At 44.6% G+C, this 17,272-nt stretch overlaps 1 long non-coding RNA gene across 1 annotated transcript; it reads left to right on the forward strand.

The window, feature by feature from the left end:
- The first annotated feature begins 7,105 nt into the window (after positions 1–7,105).
- LOC311600779 lies at positions 7,106–16,298 on the forward strand. The gene is made up of 3 exons (XR_014780358.1): positions 7,106–7,443; positions 11,881–11,981; positions 15,232–16,298. It is a non-coding gene; the product is annotated as an uncharacterized lncRNA (long non-coding RNA).
- The last annotated feature ends 974 nt before the right edge of the window (positions 16,299–17,272 follow it).

A 17,272-nucleotide genomic window follows, 5' to 3' on the forward strand; every position in this document is an offset into this window, starting at 1 on the left:
GCTACCTGGCCCCAGGAGACAGATGCTGAAATATGACATTAGGACATCTCCCACAGTCCTAAATTATAAGACTTGTAAGGACACTTATGACGTTGACATTCTGTGGTTCATGATCTGAAATGGTGTTCCTCCATCCTACCTGTGCCCCCACAACATGCTAGCCTGTGCTCTGACCCTCCCCTTTCCTGTGTACATGTATCTCCACCCCCCAGAACCCTGTGTGTGCTTTAGAGACTTTCTCTGGCCAATCCTACCCAACTGCCCTCCACGGGAACCTGAATATTCAGTGAAAGGCAGGCAATTCATGTCCCATTTGCACAGAAGGGGGCCGCAGCTCTTTTCTCTGCCCATTGAATCTTGATGATAGAGCATGCTGCCCATCTTCTGAGATCTGCACTTGGTCAGTCTGTGGGTAGATAGTGCTTCTTCCATGCAATGAGAAACTCAAATTTTGAACAGGGAAAAATATGTGTATGCAAATATTTTGATAGCCTGCCACTGCTCTGTGCCTTATTAGGAAATTGCAAGTAGCATTGAATAGACAGACTTGTTCCTGCCCTCATGAAAGTGAGAGGAATAAGTCATGTTGATAATAAAGCTCTATAGCTTACAGCGATGATGAATTAAAAAGAAAGTAATGAGAATTACCTGGCCAACAGGGTGAAAGGCCAAAAGGGAAAATTAGATTGAGGAGGACATGATGCATTCTAGAGTTATTTTTGGTAAATGTAATAATTTATAACTTTTTGTTCTTTAAATATATGAGGCTTCTGTAAGTAAACACTTCCATAATGGAAAATGCTATTCAAAGCAACTTGAATCCATGTGCCCAGGTGATGATCACTCATTTTTTATTTATTTTATTCAGTTATTTTATTAATACTGTTTTTATTGAGTGTATTTAATTATTTTTTGTGTGTGACCGTGTATACGTGTATGCGTTCACCACAGCACATGTGTGGACTTCAGAGGAAAACCTAGAGGAGTCAGTGCTCTCCTATCGTGTGGGTCCCAAGGACCAAACTTAGGTCATCAGGCTTGGTGGCAACCATTCTTCCCCACTGAGCCAGCTCATTAGCCTTAAGCTATGTTTTACCATATGCTGTCACATTTACTCCTCCACGCAAATTTGAGTAACTAGGGTTCTCCTCTCTTCAGAATGGAAGGATATGCCCATCAGACATATGAAGCCCTGCATTGGGCGCAGGCTCCTGTACCAGCACCATGGGGCACAGGCAGCGTGTGAGCCCAGGCCTGTCGACTTCACATGTGCCACCTGCTCCACTGAGCTGCCTCTCCGGGGTGTTTGGTTGGGAGGAAGAAGGAACCATACGTACATATTATGCTTAGCCTGATGCACAAGCCAGAGCCAGTCCTCAAAATCAAAAAATTAGTGTTTAGAAGCTGTGACTTACCCTGGTAGACCATCAGCAAAGGCTGCAGGCTGAAAAACAAAATCAGTGTCTCTTGTGGTTGGGAGGAGGAGTGATGCTGAGGAGAAGGGAAGGAGAGAGGAAGGGAGTGGATAGGACATACAGGCAAGGTTACACTTGTGGCTCCCTTCTTGCTGTTTTTAACGATGTCGTGGAGGAGACTGGAAAAGACAGACCAAGGAGATGACTTTTTCGGATTTGAAATAGTCACACTCTGAAGGCTTGATGACTTAGCAGCTCTCCTTTGGAGAACTCCAGGAATCAAAGGCAGGACCCAACTTCTCCATGTGCCCAGCAGGGCTGGCACCTGCCTGCGTGTGACGTAATATCCTCTACTCTGTAGTCCCTACCCAGAATAGCCCTTCACCAAGGTTAAAAGGAAATCAGGCTCTGCGTGTGTTCCTCTGCCAGGCTTGTCTCTCATCTCGGGTTCCCTCCACCTAGAGGCGAGCCCTTCCCAGCTCTGCCAGGGTCTGGGATCCTCTGCTCCCCAAGGGCAAAATTTAAAGCCTTCTCGAATCTTTCCTATTCTTGTCTTGAATGTAGAGCCTCTGAGATGGGGTATGGCCTTCTCAGAACTGAGATGCAGATTTCCCTAACGCCATCATCGCTCTCTTGCCTGGAGTCCCCTCACTCTGTTTCCCACTGAACGCTTGTGTCTTGGCATTCAGGCTGTGAGTTGAGTTTTCACTCTGAAATTCTCCAGGCAGGTAATTTTATTTCCATCACCCCGAGGGGAGGAATGCATGAAACTGGTGGCATGCAGTTCAAAGAGAATGGCAGAGTGAAAAACATGCCCACCCACCTCCCCGCCTGCCTCCCACCCCCACCCCAACCGTTTCTCATCTTGTCTTACAGCAAACCAAACATGAGTCTACATGAAAGAAGAAACCTTGCCTGGTATTTTTTAAGCTAAGTGCAGCCAACGGCAACGGCTGCCCCAGACTCCAAGGCCACCGCACAAGGACACTCAAGTGCCCCCCGCCCCCACTCTAGAGTTTGTGTAGAGGTCTCTTTTGAAAACCCATGCAGGTGGGTTAATTCCATGTCCTGTCCAGCTATTTACAAAAATTTCATCTTTTTTAAAAGGCAGAAAACAAAACTCCTGGCTCAGCCTCAAAAGAAGGGTTTTTCTTTCCTTCAAACGATACTCCAGGAGTTGTTTCTCCAAACGCTGGGTATTCCTGGTTCCTCTTTCATCCTTCCTGTCAACAGTTGGTATTTGAGAGTTTCTTCTGCAGCTGCCTTTGGGTGGCCAGCTTCAGTGTCTCAGGGACAGCCTCACGTCACTCCAGAGTGCGGATGCCTTGCCAACAGGAATACCAGAAACACCTGGCACTTTCCAGTGCGTTGGGCCAAATCTGGCCGTCATCATTTGCTAATTTTGAAATTAACCTTTACAGACAGACAGGGAGAATCCTATGCTTTAAAGCCCTCCCCTTACAAAAGGGCATGGAAGAAATGAAACCACCAAGTCCTATCCTAGAAGAAGTAGGAACTAAAAACATAGATCAATGACCCTAATTTCTGTCACCTCATCACAACATGACTTTGGTCATATAATGGAACTGCCCTGAACAAACATCATGAGGCACTCTCAAGAATAACTAAAGTTATCCTGCAAAATAAAACATGTGGTACAGTCTCCAGCACAGCTAAATTTAGTGGACATTTGTCAAGATTTGTATCAATGTGCTAATCACCATTTGAATGTCAGGACCAACACTCTATAAGAATGAGACATCACCTGGATTTTTACCTCTCCCTCCCCCCCCCTCTTTCTCTGTCTCTGCTCTCTGTCTCTCCTTTCTCTCTCTCTCTCTCTCTCTCTCTCTCTCTCTCTCTCTCTCTCTCTCTCTCTCTCTCTCACACACACACACACACACACACACACACTGTGCTTAAAGGAAGTACTCATTGGATATTTGTTAAATAAGTAAGTAAATATTAAATGTTAGCAAGATTCTTAACCAAGTCCTTGGATGTCTATCAAAACATTCACCATCTTAATTTACATATTTTTGCATATTTATGTTAATTTTCTGATTACTAAGTTTTCTAAATGGCATTCATTGACTCTTTCTATTTTTATTTAAGAAGTACTTATTTTCTATGTTTACCCAGAGCTCTTCATTCAAGACGCAGAGATCTCTAATGTTAATATATCTGGACAACTCTGCTGTGCTCTGTTGGTTCCTAACATAATATTCATTTTCTAGAAAGGAAGGCACAAAGATAGGAAGCCTCTTCAATTTTAGTTGTAAGTCCTTCCATTTAATGTGCTCATGTTGATAGACATAAGATTATCTACTCCATGTATGTTTACATTTATTATACTTCATGTGGTGGGGTTTTCTCATTTTCAATTTGCCAGAGTGAGAAGCAAAATCTTTCAAAACATAAACTCTACTGGATTTCATTAAATGAAATCCTTATGGATGAAAAACTAGACCCTGAATGTGTAGAGCACCCACATTTGACAAGTCAACGGGGAGATGATAATTAATGTTCATAAATGTTTATCCCATACCTAACCCAGCTAATATTCAAAGGACTGTAGTCCTTGCTAAGTACTTCAATATGATACTATGGATCTTATAGATTATAAATACACAGATACATAGATAATTGATATGTAGATGTGAATAGAGAAAAATAATATAGGTAAATATGAGGCTTATAATTCAACTTTTAGCCCCATTCTCTCTCACCTTTGGAGCCAGAGACTGATTCCACTCACCACTGACCAACGACATAATCAATCATGCCTACATAATAGAGGCTAAATAGACACATACACATGTGCCAGGATGGTGACATACCCAGAGAGGCCACCTTCATGGGCTTTGTCCCTCTCCCTTCTTTGGATTGATGTTCTTGAGTTGTAGCCCTTAGAACAAAATGGCATGATTCAGCGTGATGCCTTTCTAAGTTCTGTGAGGACCTAAGGATAGAAACAGAGACGCATTACACTACGATCATGGACTCACAACAAATTTAATATCTCACAACAAATATCTCACATGAAGCCAGTGTCCTGAGGTTGAGCCCTTCAATTTGTGAAGTCTCCCACTAACTGTGGATGGTTACTGTCAGGCTGAGGTCAAATTATAAGATGTTGGAGAACTCCTACCACAAAGACACATGTATCTTATCAATAAAACAAGAAAAAACAGAGTTTAAAGAGAACAACTGTTTGTCTTAGTCCGTTCTCTGCCACTATAGTATTATATCTTAGACTTGGCTGTTTTTACACAAATAAAGGTTTGTTTAGCTCTGCTCTGGAGCCCATGCTTTTATTATCTATTTGCTTAGCATCTGCTAAGGGGCTTCTTGCTGCATAATAAAAGAAAACATCATGTGCCGAGATAGTGTAAACATGATAGAGAGGTCACTTTTTAAATAAAGTCATTCACTCATCTATAAATAAATGAATGCATCTATGAAGAGAAGTTCTTATTACACTACACCAAGACCCACCTCTAAATACTACAAATATAACAAAACACCTGAGGCTGTACAATGTATAAGGAAAAGATTTATTGGCCCACAGTTTTGGAGACACAAGTCCAAGGAAAGTTGGAATTATCTGTTAGGTCCCTGGTGAAGTCCCCTTGGCGACATGGAGGATGGCATGGGGGTGATAGAATGTTCAAAAGGGGAAAGTCAACGGTGAGACAAGAAGACAGAAAGATTCAGGCTTCAGATTCACCATCTTCATAACAACCCACTATCTTGGTATAATAATTAACTAGGGTCCTAAGATGACCGTGCAATCCTTACTGAGGAATTCACTAACCTGGTTATTCCCCACTAGTCCCATCTCTCTCTCTTTTTTTTAAAGATTTATTTATTTATTTATTATGGATACAGATCTTGTTATAGATGATTGTGAGCCAACATGTGGTTGCTGGGAATTGAACTCACGACCTTTGGAAGAGCAGTCAGTGCTCTTAACCTCTGAGCCATCTCTCCAGCCCCAAGTCCCCATCTCTTAAAGAGCCTGCCACCTCACATACTGCCACACTACAGACCAAACTTCCAACCTATGAGCCATTGGTATCCACGCTCAAACTGTATCTAAACCTGAACTTTTCCACATTAAACCAAAGCAGCATCCAGCGTTGTGTCTCCGTATGCTCTCCATGGATTTTCTAAGGAGACTACCTGCCTTCAAGTCAACTCACAGCCCACCTTCTCCACACGCTATTCAATACCTCATGCCGGAGAAAGAATAATTCATTTCATGGCTGAGCAATGAGAGTCTGGCTTTCATCAGTCCATGTTTCCAAGCTAAGTAGAGTTGAGAACTCTGACCATTGACCTTTGTCTTTGAACCACATGACTGGGGGACAATGACATTCCCTGCAGTTCACTGCGTATGCATTTGCCCATTCTTCAGATTCCTATCACCCCCTCCCCAAAGGAGTGTCTAAAAATCCTAGAAAGTAACAGGCAGACCACTTGACCTGGGGCCCACTCAAGGCACAGACCTTTCCCCTCCTAATTGTCATCTCCATCCCCTGGGAATCTATGGCGGTGTCAGCTTTGTTTCCAAAGCATCCTTTACAATCATTGTTCTATAATCTCACAGTGAGGAAAAAGACTTGTAGATAAGAAAGAAAGGAATAATGGAAAAAAGGAAGGAAGGAAGGAAGGAAGGAAGGAAGGAAGGAAAGAAGGAAGCAAATATACAAGTAAGTTGGCTTTTGACAAGGTTGTATGGGGAAAGGTGTTCTCCCATCCTGCCCTAACCAGCACACGTGGCTTGCAAAGGCTCTAATAATCCCCGAAATCACTTCTGGTTGCAAAGGAGCGTGTGCAGTGCACACAGCATGTGTTTCTATTTGCTGTCTTATATATTTTATATTTGCTAGGACTATGGAATCAAGCCCTTTCTAAGCCAGAAAGTGTATATAAAAAAATGTGTGCTGAAGAATCATTTCTCTTAAGGTTTATTTCATTTTCAAAATAAAATAAAATAAAACCCACCATGGATCAAATGAAATGACCCGATTAAAGACAACCTCTCCCCTCCTGCATGGCTTTTCAGGGCTGTGGGACTTAGGTTCCCAAGGTATTATTTTTGACTGTTTTCCTAAATCACCAGTATATTGGAACCAGCTGTTAGGTAGGTTAGACGCTGCAGGGAAAGTGCCAGAGCTATCTTTTTTCCTCTGCCTGAGCAGGACCAGTGCCCAGCAGGTGACCCTGGAGCCTTTGTGTTTCAAGAGAGATGCGCTTTAGTTGAAATATATTATTTGTACAAGGTCATTATTCCCACCCCACTGGATTGTTAAAATTGAATTTTCAACCCAGGTGTATTTAATGAGACGCTGAAATTCTCCCACCCCGCTGAGTCTGCCAGGAAAAGGTCAGCAGCAGCCAGTTGCCACCTATGTGTCCTCGGTTGCCTTACCAGGTCCTCGGGTCAACTATGCAAGGTAGATATTTTTCTCCAAATCTTACAAAGAAGGAATTAAAACTCAGAGATATGAAAAGATACAGAATCTTCCTTCGGAGGCCGTGGAGCCTGGTGGGCGGCTGAAAGGGGACAGAGCCTGGATCTGACTAGCTCCAGAGCAAATGTAATTACCTACTGCATACTCTAAAAGAAAATCCCAGACCAAGAAAATCCTCCAAAGCATGCGCAAACATGGGCTAGCCAACCCGCCAGAGACTACAGACTCAGTAAATGTTTAGCAAATGCCCAGGGCATTGAACCTTATGTTTTGCTTTAAAGCAAAACTATCTGAAGAGACCTCATTTCCTTCTGTAAAACAAGCTTAGGTAGGGAAAGAGATCTGAGAGGCTGCAAAGCCCTGATATGGCTGTCAGTTGCCAGGAGAAAGAGGAAAGAGCTGGGGTCTTGAATCTGGAGAGCTTTGGCTGGCATGTGGGGTATTACAGCAGAGATGGTAAGATCTGAAACCCAGCACCAGCACTGGCACCAGCACGTGGGAGTTGCTATTGAAAAGGACCAGAAAGTTCTGTGTTCTAAAGACCCGAGGTAGGAGAAGCGACCCCATCCTGTCCATCGTCCTCGGCTTCCTTTTGAGACAGGCCCAGGCAGCGGAGTAATTAGACCAGCCTGTGTGTCAGGAAGCCCTGCCCCCAGCACCAGGCCCAGACTTGTTTAAAGGCAGCTGCTCTGATGTTAAAATGAAATAGGACATGTAACCAGATTATGGGGAAATCATTGCTATTAACACAATAATTACACTCTGTTCAAGTAGCTTCCTGAAATAAAAACATCAAAGCAACAGCTTTCGATGGCTTTACTCGACCCCCTTGGTGAGCCCTTTGGGTCTGGGTGTGTTTCTCTGGGCCATCTGAGGGAAAATAGGAAGGATGGGGACCAGGACAGTGCAGGAACACTTCATGTTTTGCTGTAAATCAACTACGACTTGTGCAAATACCTGTTGTCATTAAAACAAAAGTGTTTAGAGAGTGCCTGTCCGGGCCGCTGTGAGTACAGATCTGGACAAGAAGCAGCCCCCTGGCCTGGGAAAGCTCCGGCCTAGAGTAGGATGTGGAGGTTCAAGGAAGCAACCGGCAAGTGCAGGGTCACTAAGCATAAAGGACCAGCGGTCCCCCGCCCAGCTGGGGATGAGGAAAGGTGGGGTGCAGGGAGGAAAGAATGTCAATGCCACCTGTTGAAGGAAGTAGATGAGCCGGAAGCAGAAAGGGAACTTGGGAGTCCTGTACAGTAGGAGTCTGATGCTCACCAACAATTAGCTTAATAGGTGGAGACGAGGCTGAAGATGTGGGCAGGTGATGAAGTATAGAAATCTAGATGACAAAAGGCAACATGGGGTGGGCGCAGAACGAGAGAGCAAGAGAGAGAGAGAGAATGTGTGCCCTGAGCCTCTAGATAGGGAAAGAGAGGTTACTAGGACTCTTCACGAATTAAAAACCTGTAGAGTTCAGCTAGTGGAATGGATACGGACAGGGATGACATTCATAAAATTTGACAAGTAGCACAGCCCAGGCACTGACCCATCAAAGTAAACACCAGTCAAACACAACAGCGGGGGCCCAACTGTGCACCATGACTGATTGACAGCAGCCTGGGCAGGGGTGGGGGATGGGGGCTGTGTATAGACACCTTCCATTCAGGTGCCTGTCTAAGTGGAAGAGTGCTCTGAGAAAGGCCCAGGTTTCCACACATTTTTGGAGGGGGTGGGGCTTTGGAGTTTCTTCCCTAGAAGCCCCAGGGGAGAATAAACCAAGTCATTAAGGTCGGAGGCTGGAAGCCCTAACAGGTCAGCCTCAGCCACCTGTCCCCGAGGGGCCAATTAGACAAGTAAGTGACAGGGAAAAGCAGAAAAAGGAAATGTACTCAAACAGGTCATACTGGTAAAGGGAAGAAAGAGACCTAATGACCCATCCCCAGCCCCTGAAAATCCTTCTTCAGGGCCCTGAATGAGAGTTGGGTTTAAACAGAGGTCAGAAGATCTAAATAAATAACTTAGCTGGCCCGGTCAAGGTGTGGTCCTGCCCATTATCCCCGCTTCAGTTTCAATCTCCCTCATAAGGTGGTCTGACAAGCTGTCAGAGCTGTGCCAAGTCTCTCTCCCTAGGCAAATTCCCCCTGGGGCTGTCACCAGGGCCCCAGCCGTCTCCTTCTTCAAGGATGGAGGCATTCCGATGTCTTGGGATCCCTTATCTCAGCCTTACAGTGAAAGGTAAAGGCTCAAATATCTCTTAAGAGCATCTCTGTTCCTGGCAGGACAGTGACATGATGATGAGCCAGGTCTGAGCCTGGACCATGAGAGGTTCCACATGGTCCCTCTTGCTCAACTATACATCGCCCCCCCCAAGACCATGCTCCAGTGAGATTTCCAAAGAATGACAGACCCATAGAGTGAGGCAGAGTCACCCAGGAACCTAATCTGAAGCCATGGTGTGCCAGCCAACAGCCAGCCAACACTTAAACATATGAATTAAACCAGACAAGCTCAGCATAGCCTCCCAGATGACCCCCCAAGACAACTCCAGACAGTATATGTTTCCCTGCTGTGTGCACTAAAGCCCTGTGGTGGTTTGTAACATATCTTTATTATGCCGACAGATAGTGGATAGATCCACGTTACCACTAGTATGATTCCATGCTTGCCAAAATGGCCAATATGACATGCAATTTTTACCAATGTTCTTGATAAAAACAAAAACAAAACAAAAAAACAAAAAATAATTAACAGGGAAAATTTTCCCTGTTTCCTAAAACAGTCGGTAGGTGGCTATAGTCTCCCCAACACCTGCATACATCATATCTTCAAGTGTGGGATATGTACAAACGGAAACATTGGCTAGCCCACAGCCTCTGATAGCTACCCCTCGCTCCAGCACCCAGCTCTAGCATTAGGTAACACTTCATGGTTAGCTCAATGTGTTGGAGTGTTGAAGTTCTGGCAAACAATGTACTTTCTTCTTATTGTTAGAAATTCAGAGTGAAACAACATTTACATGGGTGCCAGGCAGATTTTGGTTAATAGCGAACAGTTTGGGGACTGATAAAAGGTAAATTGGGGCCAAGCATGATGGCGCAGGCCTGCAGTGCTAGCACTCAGGAGTCTGAGGCAATCCAAACACGTATCCAGTAGAGCCAACAGAGTGGTTTGGGCTTCACACTCTCCAGTCCAAACTCTGTTCACCCAGACTTTCCCAGCAAGAAGCACTCAGGCCAGGGCTGGATGCCGCCTGAAGAGGCCTAGCTGCGATGCTGTGAACTCAGCACTCTATACTTGGTACCCTAGGCAAAGGACACAGGTTCAATCCTGCCGTGATAGCACTTGGCCACTTGTCCTTAGGGAAGTGGTTCCCTCTCTTTGGGTCTCCATTTCTTCATGTAAGACGGGGGCCATAACAGAACCTCATGAGTATGCTGTGAAGTTAGAATTAAATAATTCCTGCGCCATGTCTGGTAGTTAGAACGAGAATCTTCTATGAATTGATTTGCATGTTACATCACAGTGTATGCATAACTGGGTGGAGGCATCTGAGGGTGACTTGGAAGTGCTGGAGGCTCCTTGTCACTGGTTCTCTGGGCTCTCATGGCCCAGGTGAACCCTCCTCTTGGCATCGCCTGACGTCACCTCGTGCTTCCCAATCATTTCCTCAGAACTGATTGTTCTGGGCATATTCTGTTCTTCCAAATCTCTGCATCTTCCCAGTGCTGTTTCCTTTGCTTAAATACTCTAGTCTTCCCGTTCACTTTGCCTGACTAACTGCTGCCATGAATCAAGGGCTGAGATAAGAACCATTTCACTCATCTGTTCGTTCATTAATTTAAGGAAAAATATACCAAGGTGGGCTGCCATAACAACATACTACGGTAGGAGAGGCGTGCTTATAAATACCAGAGATTTACTCTATCAGCTCTGGATTTAGCAGCCCGAGATGAAGGTGTCCCTAGGTTGATTCTTCTGAGGCCTCTCTCTGCTGGCAGATGGCCATCCTTTTTTCTGAGCTCATCCACTCTTCCCTGTGGGCATACAAGGTCACCAGTCATATTGGATTTGGCTTCCTTCTAGCAACCCCCAAACTTACTCACACTCTAAAGGACCTTAGAGGGTGGTTTTCATAGGGACAAGATGAAGTTCACTTACTGGGCTGAACCCAAAGCATTTCCTGCTGCCCACCTCTGGATACCAAGACAGTTCAATACAGGAGTCCCACATACATCTAATTATTGTCAGGACGTGTCATTGTTGTGTATTCTTCAGAACCAGGAAGTGCTTCTCCAGGCAGACTTCCACCAGAAAGGCGAGCCACTGCATTGGTCTTGGTCACAAGTTTAAGCTCCTCAGACAATGCTGCAGGGCATAGAGTAGATGACAGTGGGTATGTCTGAATGAACTGTGTCCCTGCTGTCATCTCTACATGCCAACACTACATCCTTAGTAGGAAACGGAGCCTAGCAGAATGTATGATAATGCTCCACACTAAAAAGCTTTCTTGGAAGTAGCCCTTGCATCTCCTTTTCCCCCTCTTAAGCAGCCCTGCATCACTGGTGACACAGGTGAGATAGGTATAGCCTGAAGTCCACAGACATGAAGAATCTCGGTCAAATTTCTGTCACAAGAAAGCAGCTCTACAAGACCCGTGCTACCTCAGGGCAGCCATAGCTTTTGATATTTCACTGAACAGAAGCTAAGCCGCAAGGCTGATGGCTGGAGAAAATGTCGCTGGAGCAAGGACCACACATCCTGATTCCCCTCGAACTGCAGCTTCCATCACCCCATCTTCCCATGGAGATAGGAGCTTTATGAAGCCTCCTGTGTAAATGCTGGTCTCCTCTTTTTGAAGTCTGAAGTTCTAAATCTTAAGCTGTTTAAGAGCCTTGTCCTTTCAAGTTTAACATTTATTAATGGGGTGGTGGTGGCGGGGGCAAGTCTTGTTGCTCATGGAATTTAGGTCTCGTTACTCATGTTTCTTCTTCCAGAAGGAAGTCGTCACACGTTTAATGATACTTCTTGGCTGGGCTTGTTGAGAGCAGTCAACACGCACCTCAAGCATCCAGCGTGACCTGCCTGCTGCTGGAAGGTGAGAGGGACATGGGAAACTATGGGACTTTTTTTTTTAAGCAGTCACTTGAAAGCAAGAGAGTCATCAAACAGGCTTAGGATAAAGTATGCTGTGGTCCCTGTGTAAACGAGGGAGGGGTTCTATTCCAGCCTGAGTTTGGTTCTCTCTCTCTCCCTCCCCCCCCCTCTCTCTCTCACACACACACACACACACACACACACACACACACATGCACACACATACACACGCACACCACACACACATACACACACACCACACACACATACACACACACACACACATGCACACACATACACACGCACACCACACACACATACACACACACACCACACACACATACACACACACACACACACACACACAAACACACACACAGAGTCAGGTGCCTACCTAAAGATGCTAGCTTTACCACAGTGGCCGTGAGATTCAGAACAGGTAGATAGTCTTCCCTAAATTTCAGTTTTCTCAGGCGGCCGAGATGGTACATGCCTGTAATCCCAGCACTCCAGGAGGCAGAGGCAGGCAGGTCTCTGTGAGTTCGAGGCCAGCCTGGTCTACAAAGTGAGTCCAGGACAGCCAAGGCTATATAGAGAAATCCTGTCTCAAAGAAAAAAAGAAAGAAAAAAAAAAGCAAAAGACAAATAAACTTTTTGATAATTTTTGCTTTTCTCATCTGTAAAATAGAAAGTAAGACACACCCTGAAGGAAGAAAAAATATTCAAAAGAATTGAGACATATAAAACTTTTATCCCCATGACCTGGTGCATTAAATAATGCATGCTAGCCTGAGGAGGAAAGACCCCAGAGATGAACTAAGCCCTAACGTGGCTAGCCTATAGCAGCCCTTCCTTTCTGACCAGGGTACTCTAATGGTGGCACTCATTTTTAAAGAATCACAGCCACCCGCCTATTGACCTATTTCTACCCCCTGACCCTCTGTTTTACAGAAGCACACTTGCGTACCTCAAATTGTATTTCTAGCACTCCAGAACTTGCCCATTCTAACAGCCTTCCACTGACTGGTAGCCTTCCACTGACTGGTAGCCTTCCACTGATTGGTAGCCTTCCACTGACTGACAGTCTTCCACTGACAGCATTCCACTGACTGGCAGCCTTCCCCTGACTGACAACCTTCCCCTGATTGACAGCCTTCTGTTGACTGACAGCCTTCCTCTGACTGAGAGCCTTCCATTGACTGACAGCCTCCCACTGAGAGCCTTCCACTGACTGACAGCCTTCCCCTGACTAACAGCCTTCCGTTGACAGACAGCTTTCCACTCACTGGCAGCCTTCCACTCTCTGACAGTCTTCCACTGACAGCCTTCCACTGACTGGCAGCCTTCCCCTGACTGACAGCCTTCCACTGACAGCATTCTACTGACTGACAGCCTTCCCCTGACTGACAGGCTTACGTTGACTGACAGCCTTCCTCTGACTGAGAGCCTTCCACTGACTGACAGCCTTCTCCTGACTAACAGCCTTCCGTTGACAGACAGCCTTCCACTCACTGGCAGCCTTCCACTCTCTGACAGCCTTCTACTGACAGCCTTCCACTGACTGGCAGCCTTCCTCTGACTGATAGCCTTCCCTTGACTGACAGCCTTCCACTGACTGACAGCCTTCCACTCACAGCATTCCACTGACTGACAGCCTTCCACTCCATCTCAGGCTCTTCTACTGAAAGGGCACTAGGTCATCCTGGGGCCAAATAAAACAATACAAAACAAAAGTTGAGTGGAAGTGAAGGGACCTTGATGGTTTGAGCGACAGATGGTCCTCCATAGTCTCAGGCACTTAAATGCCACTGGCTCAAACTGCCCTAGCCACCTTCGCTATAAGGCCCACTTGATCTTGCAAATGTCACCCCAGTTAACCTCAGAGCTACGTGCCTCTCTTTCTTCTCAATACTTCACGGTCATCTCGACCTCTGCCCAGATCCTTTCTTGTTTATTACACAACATCTGGGCTCTCCTACAACTCCTCTTTGACAAATTTCTTTAACAGGCATATTTGCCTGGGACCTGTGGGCCAAGAACCTGCTAGGCACTTTGACAGCAGTTTTGCTTTAATTTCCGAGAATCTGGTAGGAAGATATGACCTGTCTGTCAGTCAACAATCAGCAACAAGACGGGGTACATGTGTTGTTCCAGGCTGCCAGATTCAGGGAAAGCTTCCAGGAAGAGACACAAATGAAATTTTACCAGAGAGCCAAGTCCCTGATAAAGGAGAGTAGGGAGAAAGGGGTACACAGAACCAACGTTCTAGACAGAAGAACCTTACGTTTAAAGGGTGGAACTGGAAACTGGAGGTGTGTGTTTGAAGAGCTGCATGCTTTTTCATTCGCTGCCACAAATGCACGCACTGAGAAGCGATATTAGAAAAACAGGCAGGCACCGGATGCTGAAGTGGTCACTTCCGGAGCTGAAGACGCCAAGGGAGGGAGCAATGCCTTCAAACCTACGCTGAGCAGGCAAAACAGAAGGCGAAGGGGTAACCTTGTCTGACGCTGAGTGCCACACTAAAGACCACCCTGAATTCACTCAGACCTGCAGGAGCACGTCCCCACCCAGGGACCACAGACGGCAGGAGGGTAGGGACTTAACTGGGGGTAAGGGGAGAAGCAGCTTGACCTCTGAAGTGACTTTGCAGTCTCTACTTTCCTGAGTACAGCAAAGAAAAATAAATCATCTCTCACATGGCAGGGGCCAGGGCTTGCTGCATGATTGTCTAATTAGGTGTAAGATTACACCACAGGCCTGGTTACAGGGGGCCAGCAGGGATCAAACCCACAGCATTAGACCAGACAAGAACAAGCAAGACCCTGCTCAGAATAAAAACAGGAGAGGTGAAAAAAAAAAACCCCACCTCTCCAGGCCTCACCCTTCCTCACCCATTACCTGCACATTAGAATTTGATGAGAACTTTAGAGAGCAGAAAACAAATCATCTGCAAAGACTTTTACACTCCATTTCATCTCTGACAAGGGTCTCTGATTACCAACAGGATGAGCTGCAAAAGAACCATGGAAATAGACAACGACCATAAAACACAATATGAATTTTTATTAAACATCACTGTGACCCAATTTCTATGTGTAAACACTGCACTGGCTACAGGATACACGAGAGTGATTAGATGTGACCCTTTCTCAAGGAGTTCACGGCCAAGTAGGGAGAATGACTCAAAAACCCAGAGTAACGGCTGCTGTGTGAAGGTTTTTCACTCTCACCAATTGGGTTGGTTTTAGGGGTACGTGAGGAGCGTTCAAACGTTGTCCCAGAAGACAGTGGTTTAAGCCAAGTCTCAAAGGTAAGTGGAAATTAGGCAATGAAGAAGAAAAAGGCTATGGAGCCAACACGAGAGAAGAAAAGAGTTTTTAAGGGAAAACAAGGATCACGCTGACTTCTACGATTTCACTGATTGTCAGGAATTGAATTATGCATTCTCAGGGGAGAATAAGAAGGAAAGATGTGTTCTATTAAGCAAATTAAGCAGCATTTGTTTCCCCATGTCTTTTCTACACCATTATCCGAATGCCCTTGTGTCATCTGGACAGCAGGTCTTCGACATCATCTCTGGATGTCAGGTATGCTACGGAGCCTAAGAGTAAGCCGTGGCTCTGCAACACAGCCTCAGCATCTTCACCTCATTTGGACCTTTGGGGTTGACAATGTATGTTCTAGAAGTATCTTCTAATACCAAAGTTCCCGTTGCCTTTGAAACTTCTTATGGCATCCCTCTTGTGACTGGATTATTCAATCCTAAAAAATGAACTTTCTCTTGGTTTTGTTCTATTTTCTGAGTATTCACCCATTTTCTCCAAGTAAATAAATAAGTGAACAAACAAGCAAGCAAATAAATAAACGAAATGCCGGGGCTGGAGAGATGGCTCAGCGGTTAAGAGCACTGAGTGTTCTTCCAGAGGTCCTGAGTTCAATTCCCAGCAACCACATGGTGGCTCACAACCATCTCTAATGTGATCTGATGCACTCCTCTGGCCTGCAGGCATACATGCAGGCAGAGCTCTGTATACATAATAAATAATAAATCTTTAAAAAAAAAAAGAAATGCCAACTTAGTCTTGATCATCACAAAAATGGAACCATTATTTTTAAATTTTTCCAAGAAAACATCAAGATCAAGTGAATGGCACTGAGAGGTTCTAACAAACCCTTCAGAAGCAGAGAGAGAGAGTTCTGCTACTCCGTGGACTAAACAGAACAGGATAAAGAGGGATGTGCCCTGTTCCCCAGCTTGTTTGTGACCTGGCTAGTGTCAAATGCAGGTGTAAAATATGGAAATAAAAATTATGGGTCACTGTCATCAAACAAGTGTTCAAGTGTTCAGAAGGCAGCTATGCTAACCACCATGCCACAAACACTACTGTCAAGCTCACACACTGTAAACAATATTTTCACACTGTTCCTGAAATGCTAAAACCTGAAATACAGTTTGAGGAATTCTGTTTTATCCAAGAACTATAAGTTTGCGTTGATATTTTATTTCATTATATTTATTTATTTATTTATTTGGTTTTCCGAGATAGGGTTTCTCTGTGTAGCCTTGGCTGTCCTGTACTAACTTTGTAGACCAGGCTGGCCTCAAACTCACAGCAATCCACCTGCCTCAGCCTCCTGAGTGCTGGGATTAAAGGTGTGCGCCACCACCGAGCTTGGGTTGATATTTTAAAAGCTACTAGATAATTGACCTTTTTAGTAATAAACTAAAATCTATTATTCTGGATAGACTTTTAATGTGCAGTAAAGTAAAAAGAAGGATGTAATTGGAAGTTTTAATAAAACTAGGAATACAGAGAAACTTCGAAGCATACATAGAACATCTGTAAGCACCTACGTGGATGCACTTGTGTAGAGACAATGTTGAACACTTTTATTAGGAGAAAAGTTCTCCTAATGGTTCTCCACTCAGTACTGGGGTTTTTGTACACAATAAGACAAGTAAAAGAAATAATAATGATGAGAATAGTAAATTCTTTTAAATAATACAATTGTTCAGAAACTGAAAAAATATTATTATTATTATTATTAATAAAAAAAGAGTAATATAATTAATATTCAAAAGTCTATTGGAGGTTAAAATTGAAGAAGCATTTACTGGCAATAAGTAACATTTTTTTAAAGATACCACTTACCTAATCATCCAATATATATTACATATATTACACATTTTTATGTATGATGTATAGGGAGAAAATTCTAAAATAGTCAGAAAGATATGCAAAAATCAAAGAGTCAATAAATGTAAAAAAGAGAAAGAAGGAAGGAAAG

The sequence above is a fragment of the Acomys minous genome (genome assembly GCF_964271855.1).
Source record: "Acomys minous genome assembly, chromosome: 6".
Classification (NCBI taxonomy): domain Eukaryota; kingdom Metazoa; phylum Chordata; class Mammalia; order Rodentia; family Muridae; genus Acomys; species Acomys minous.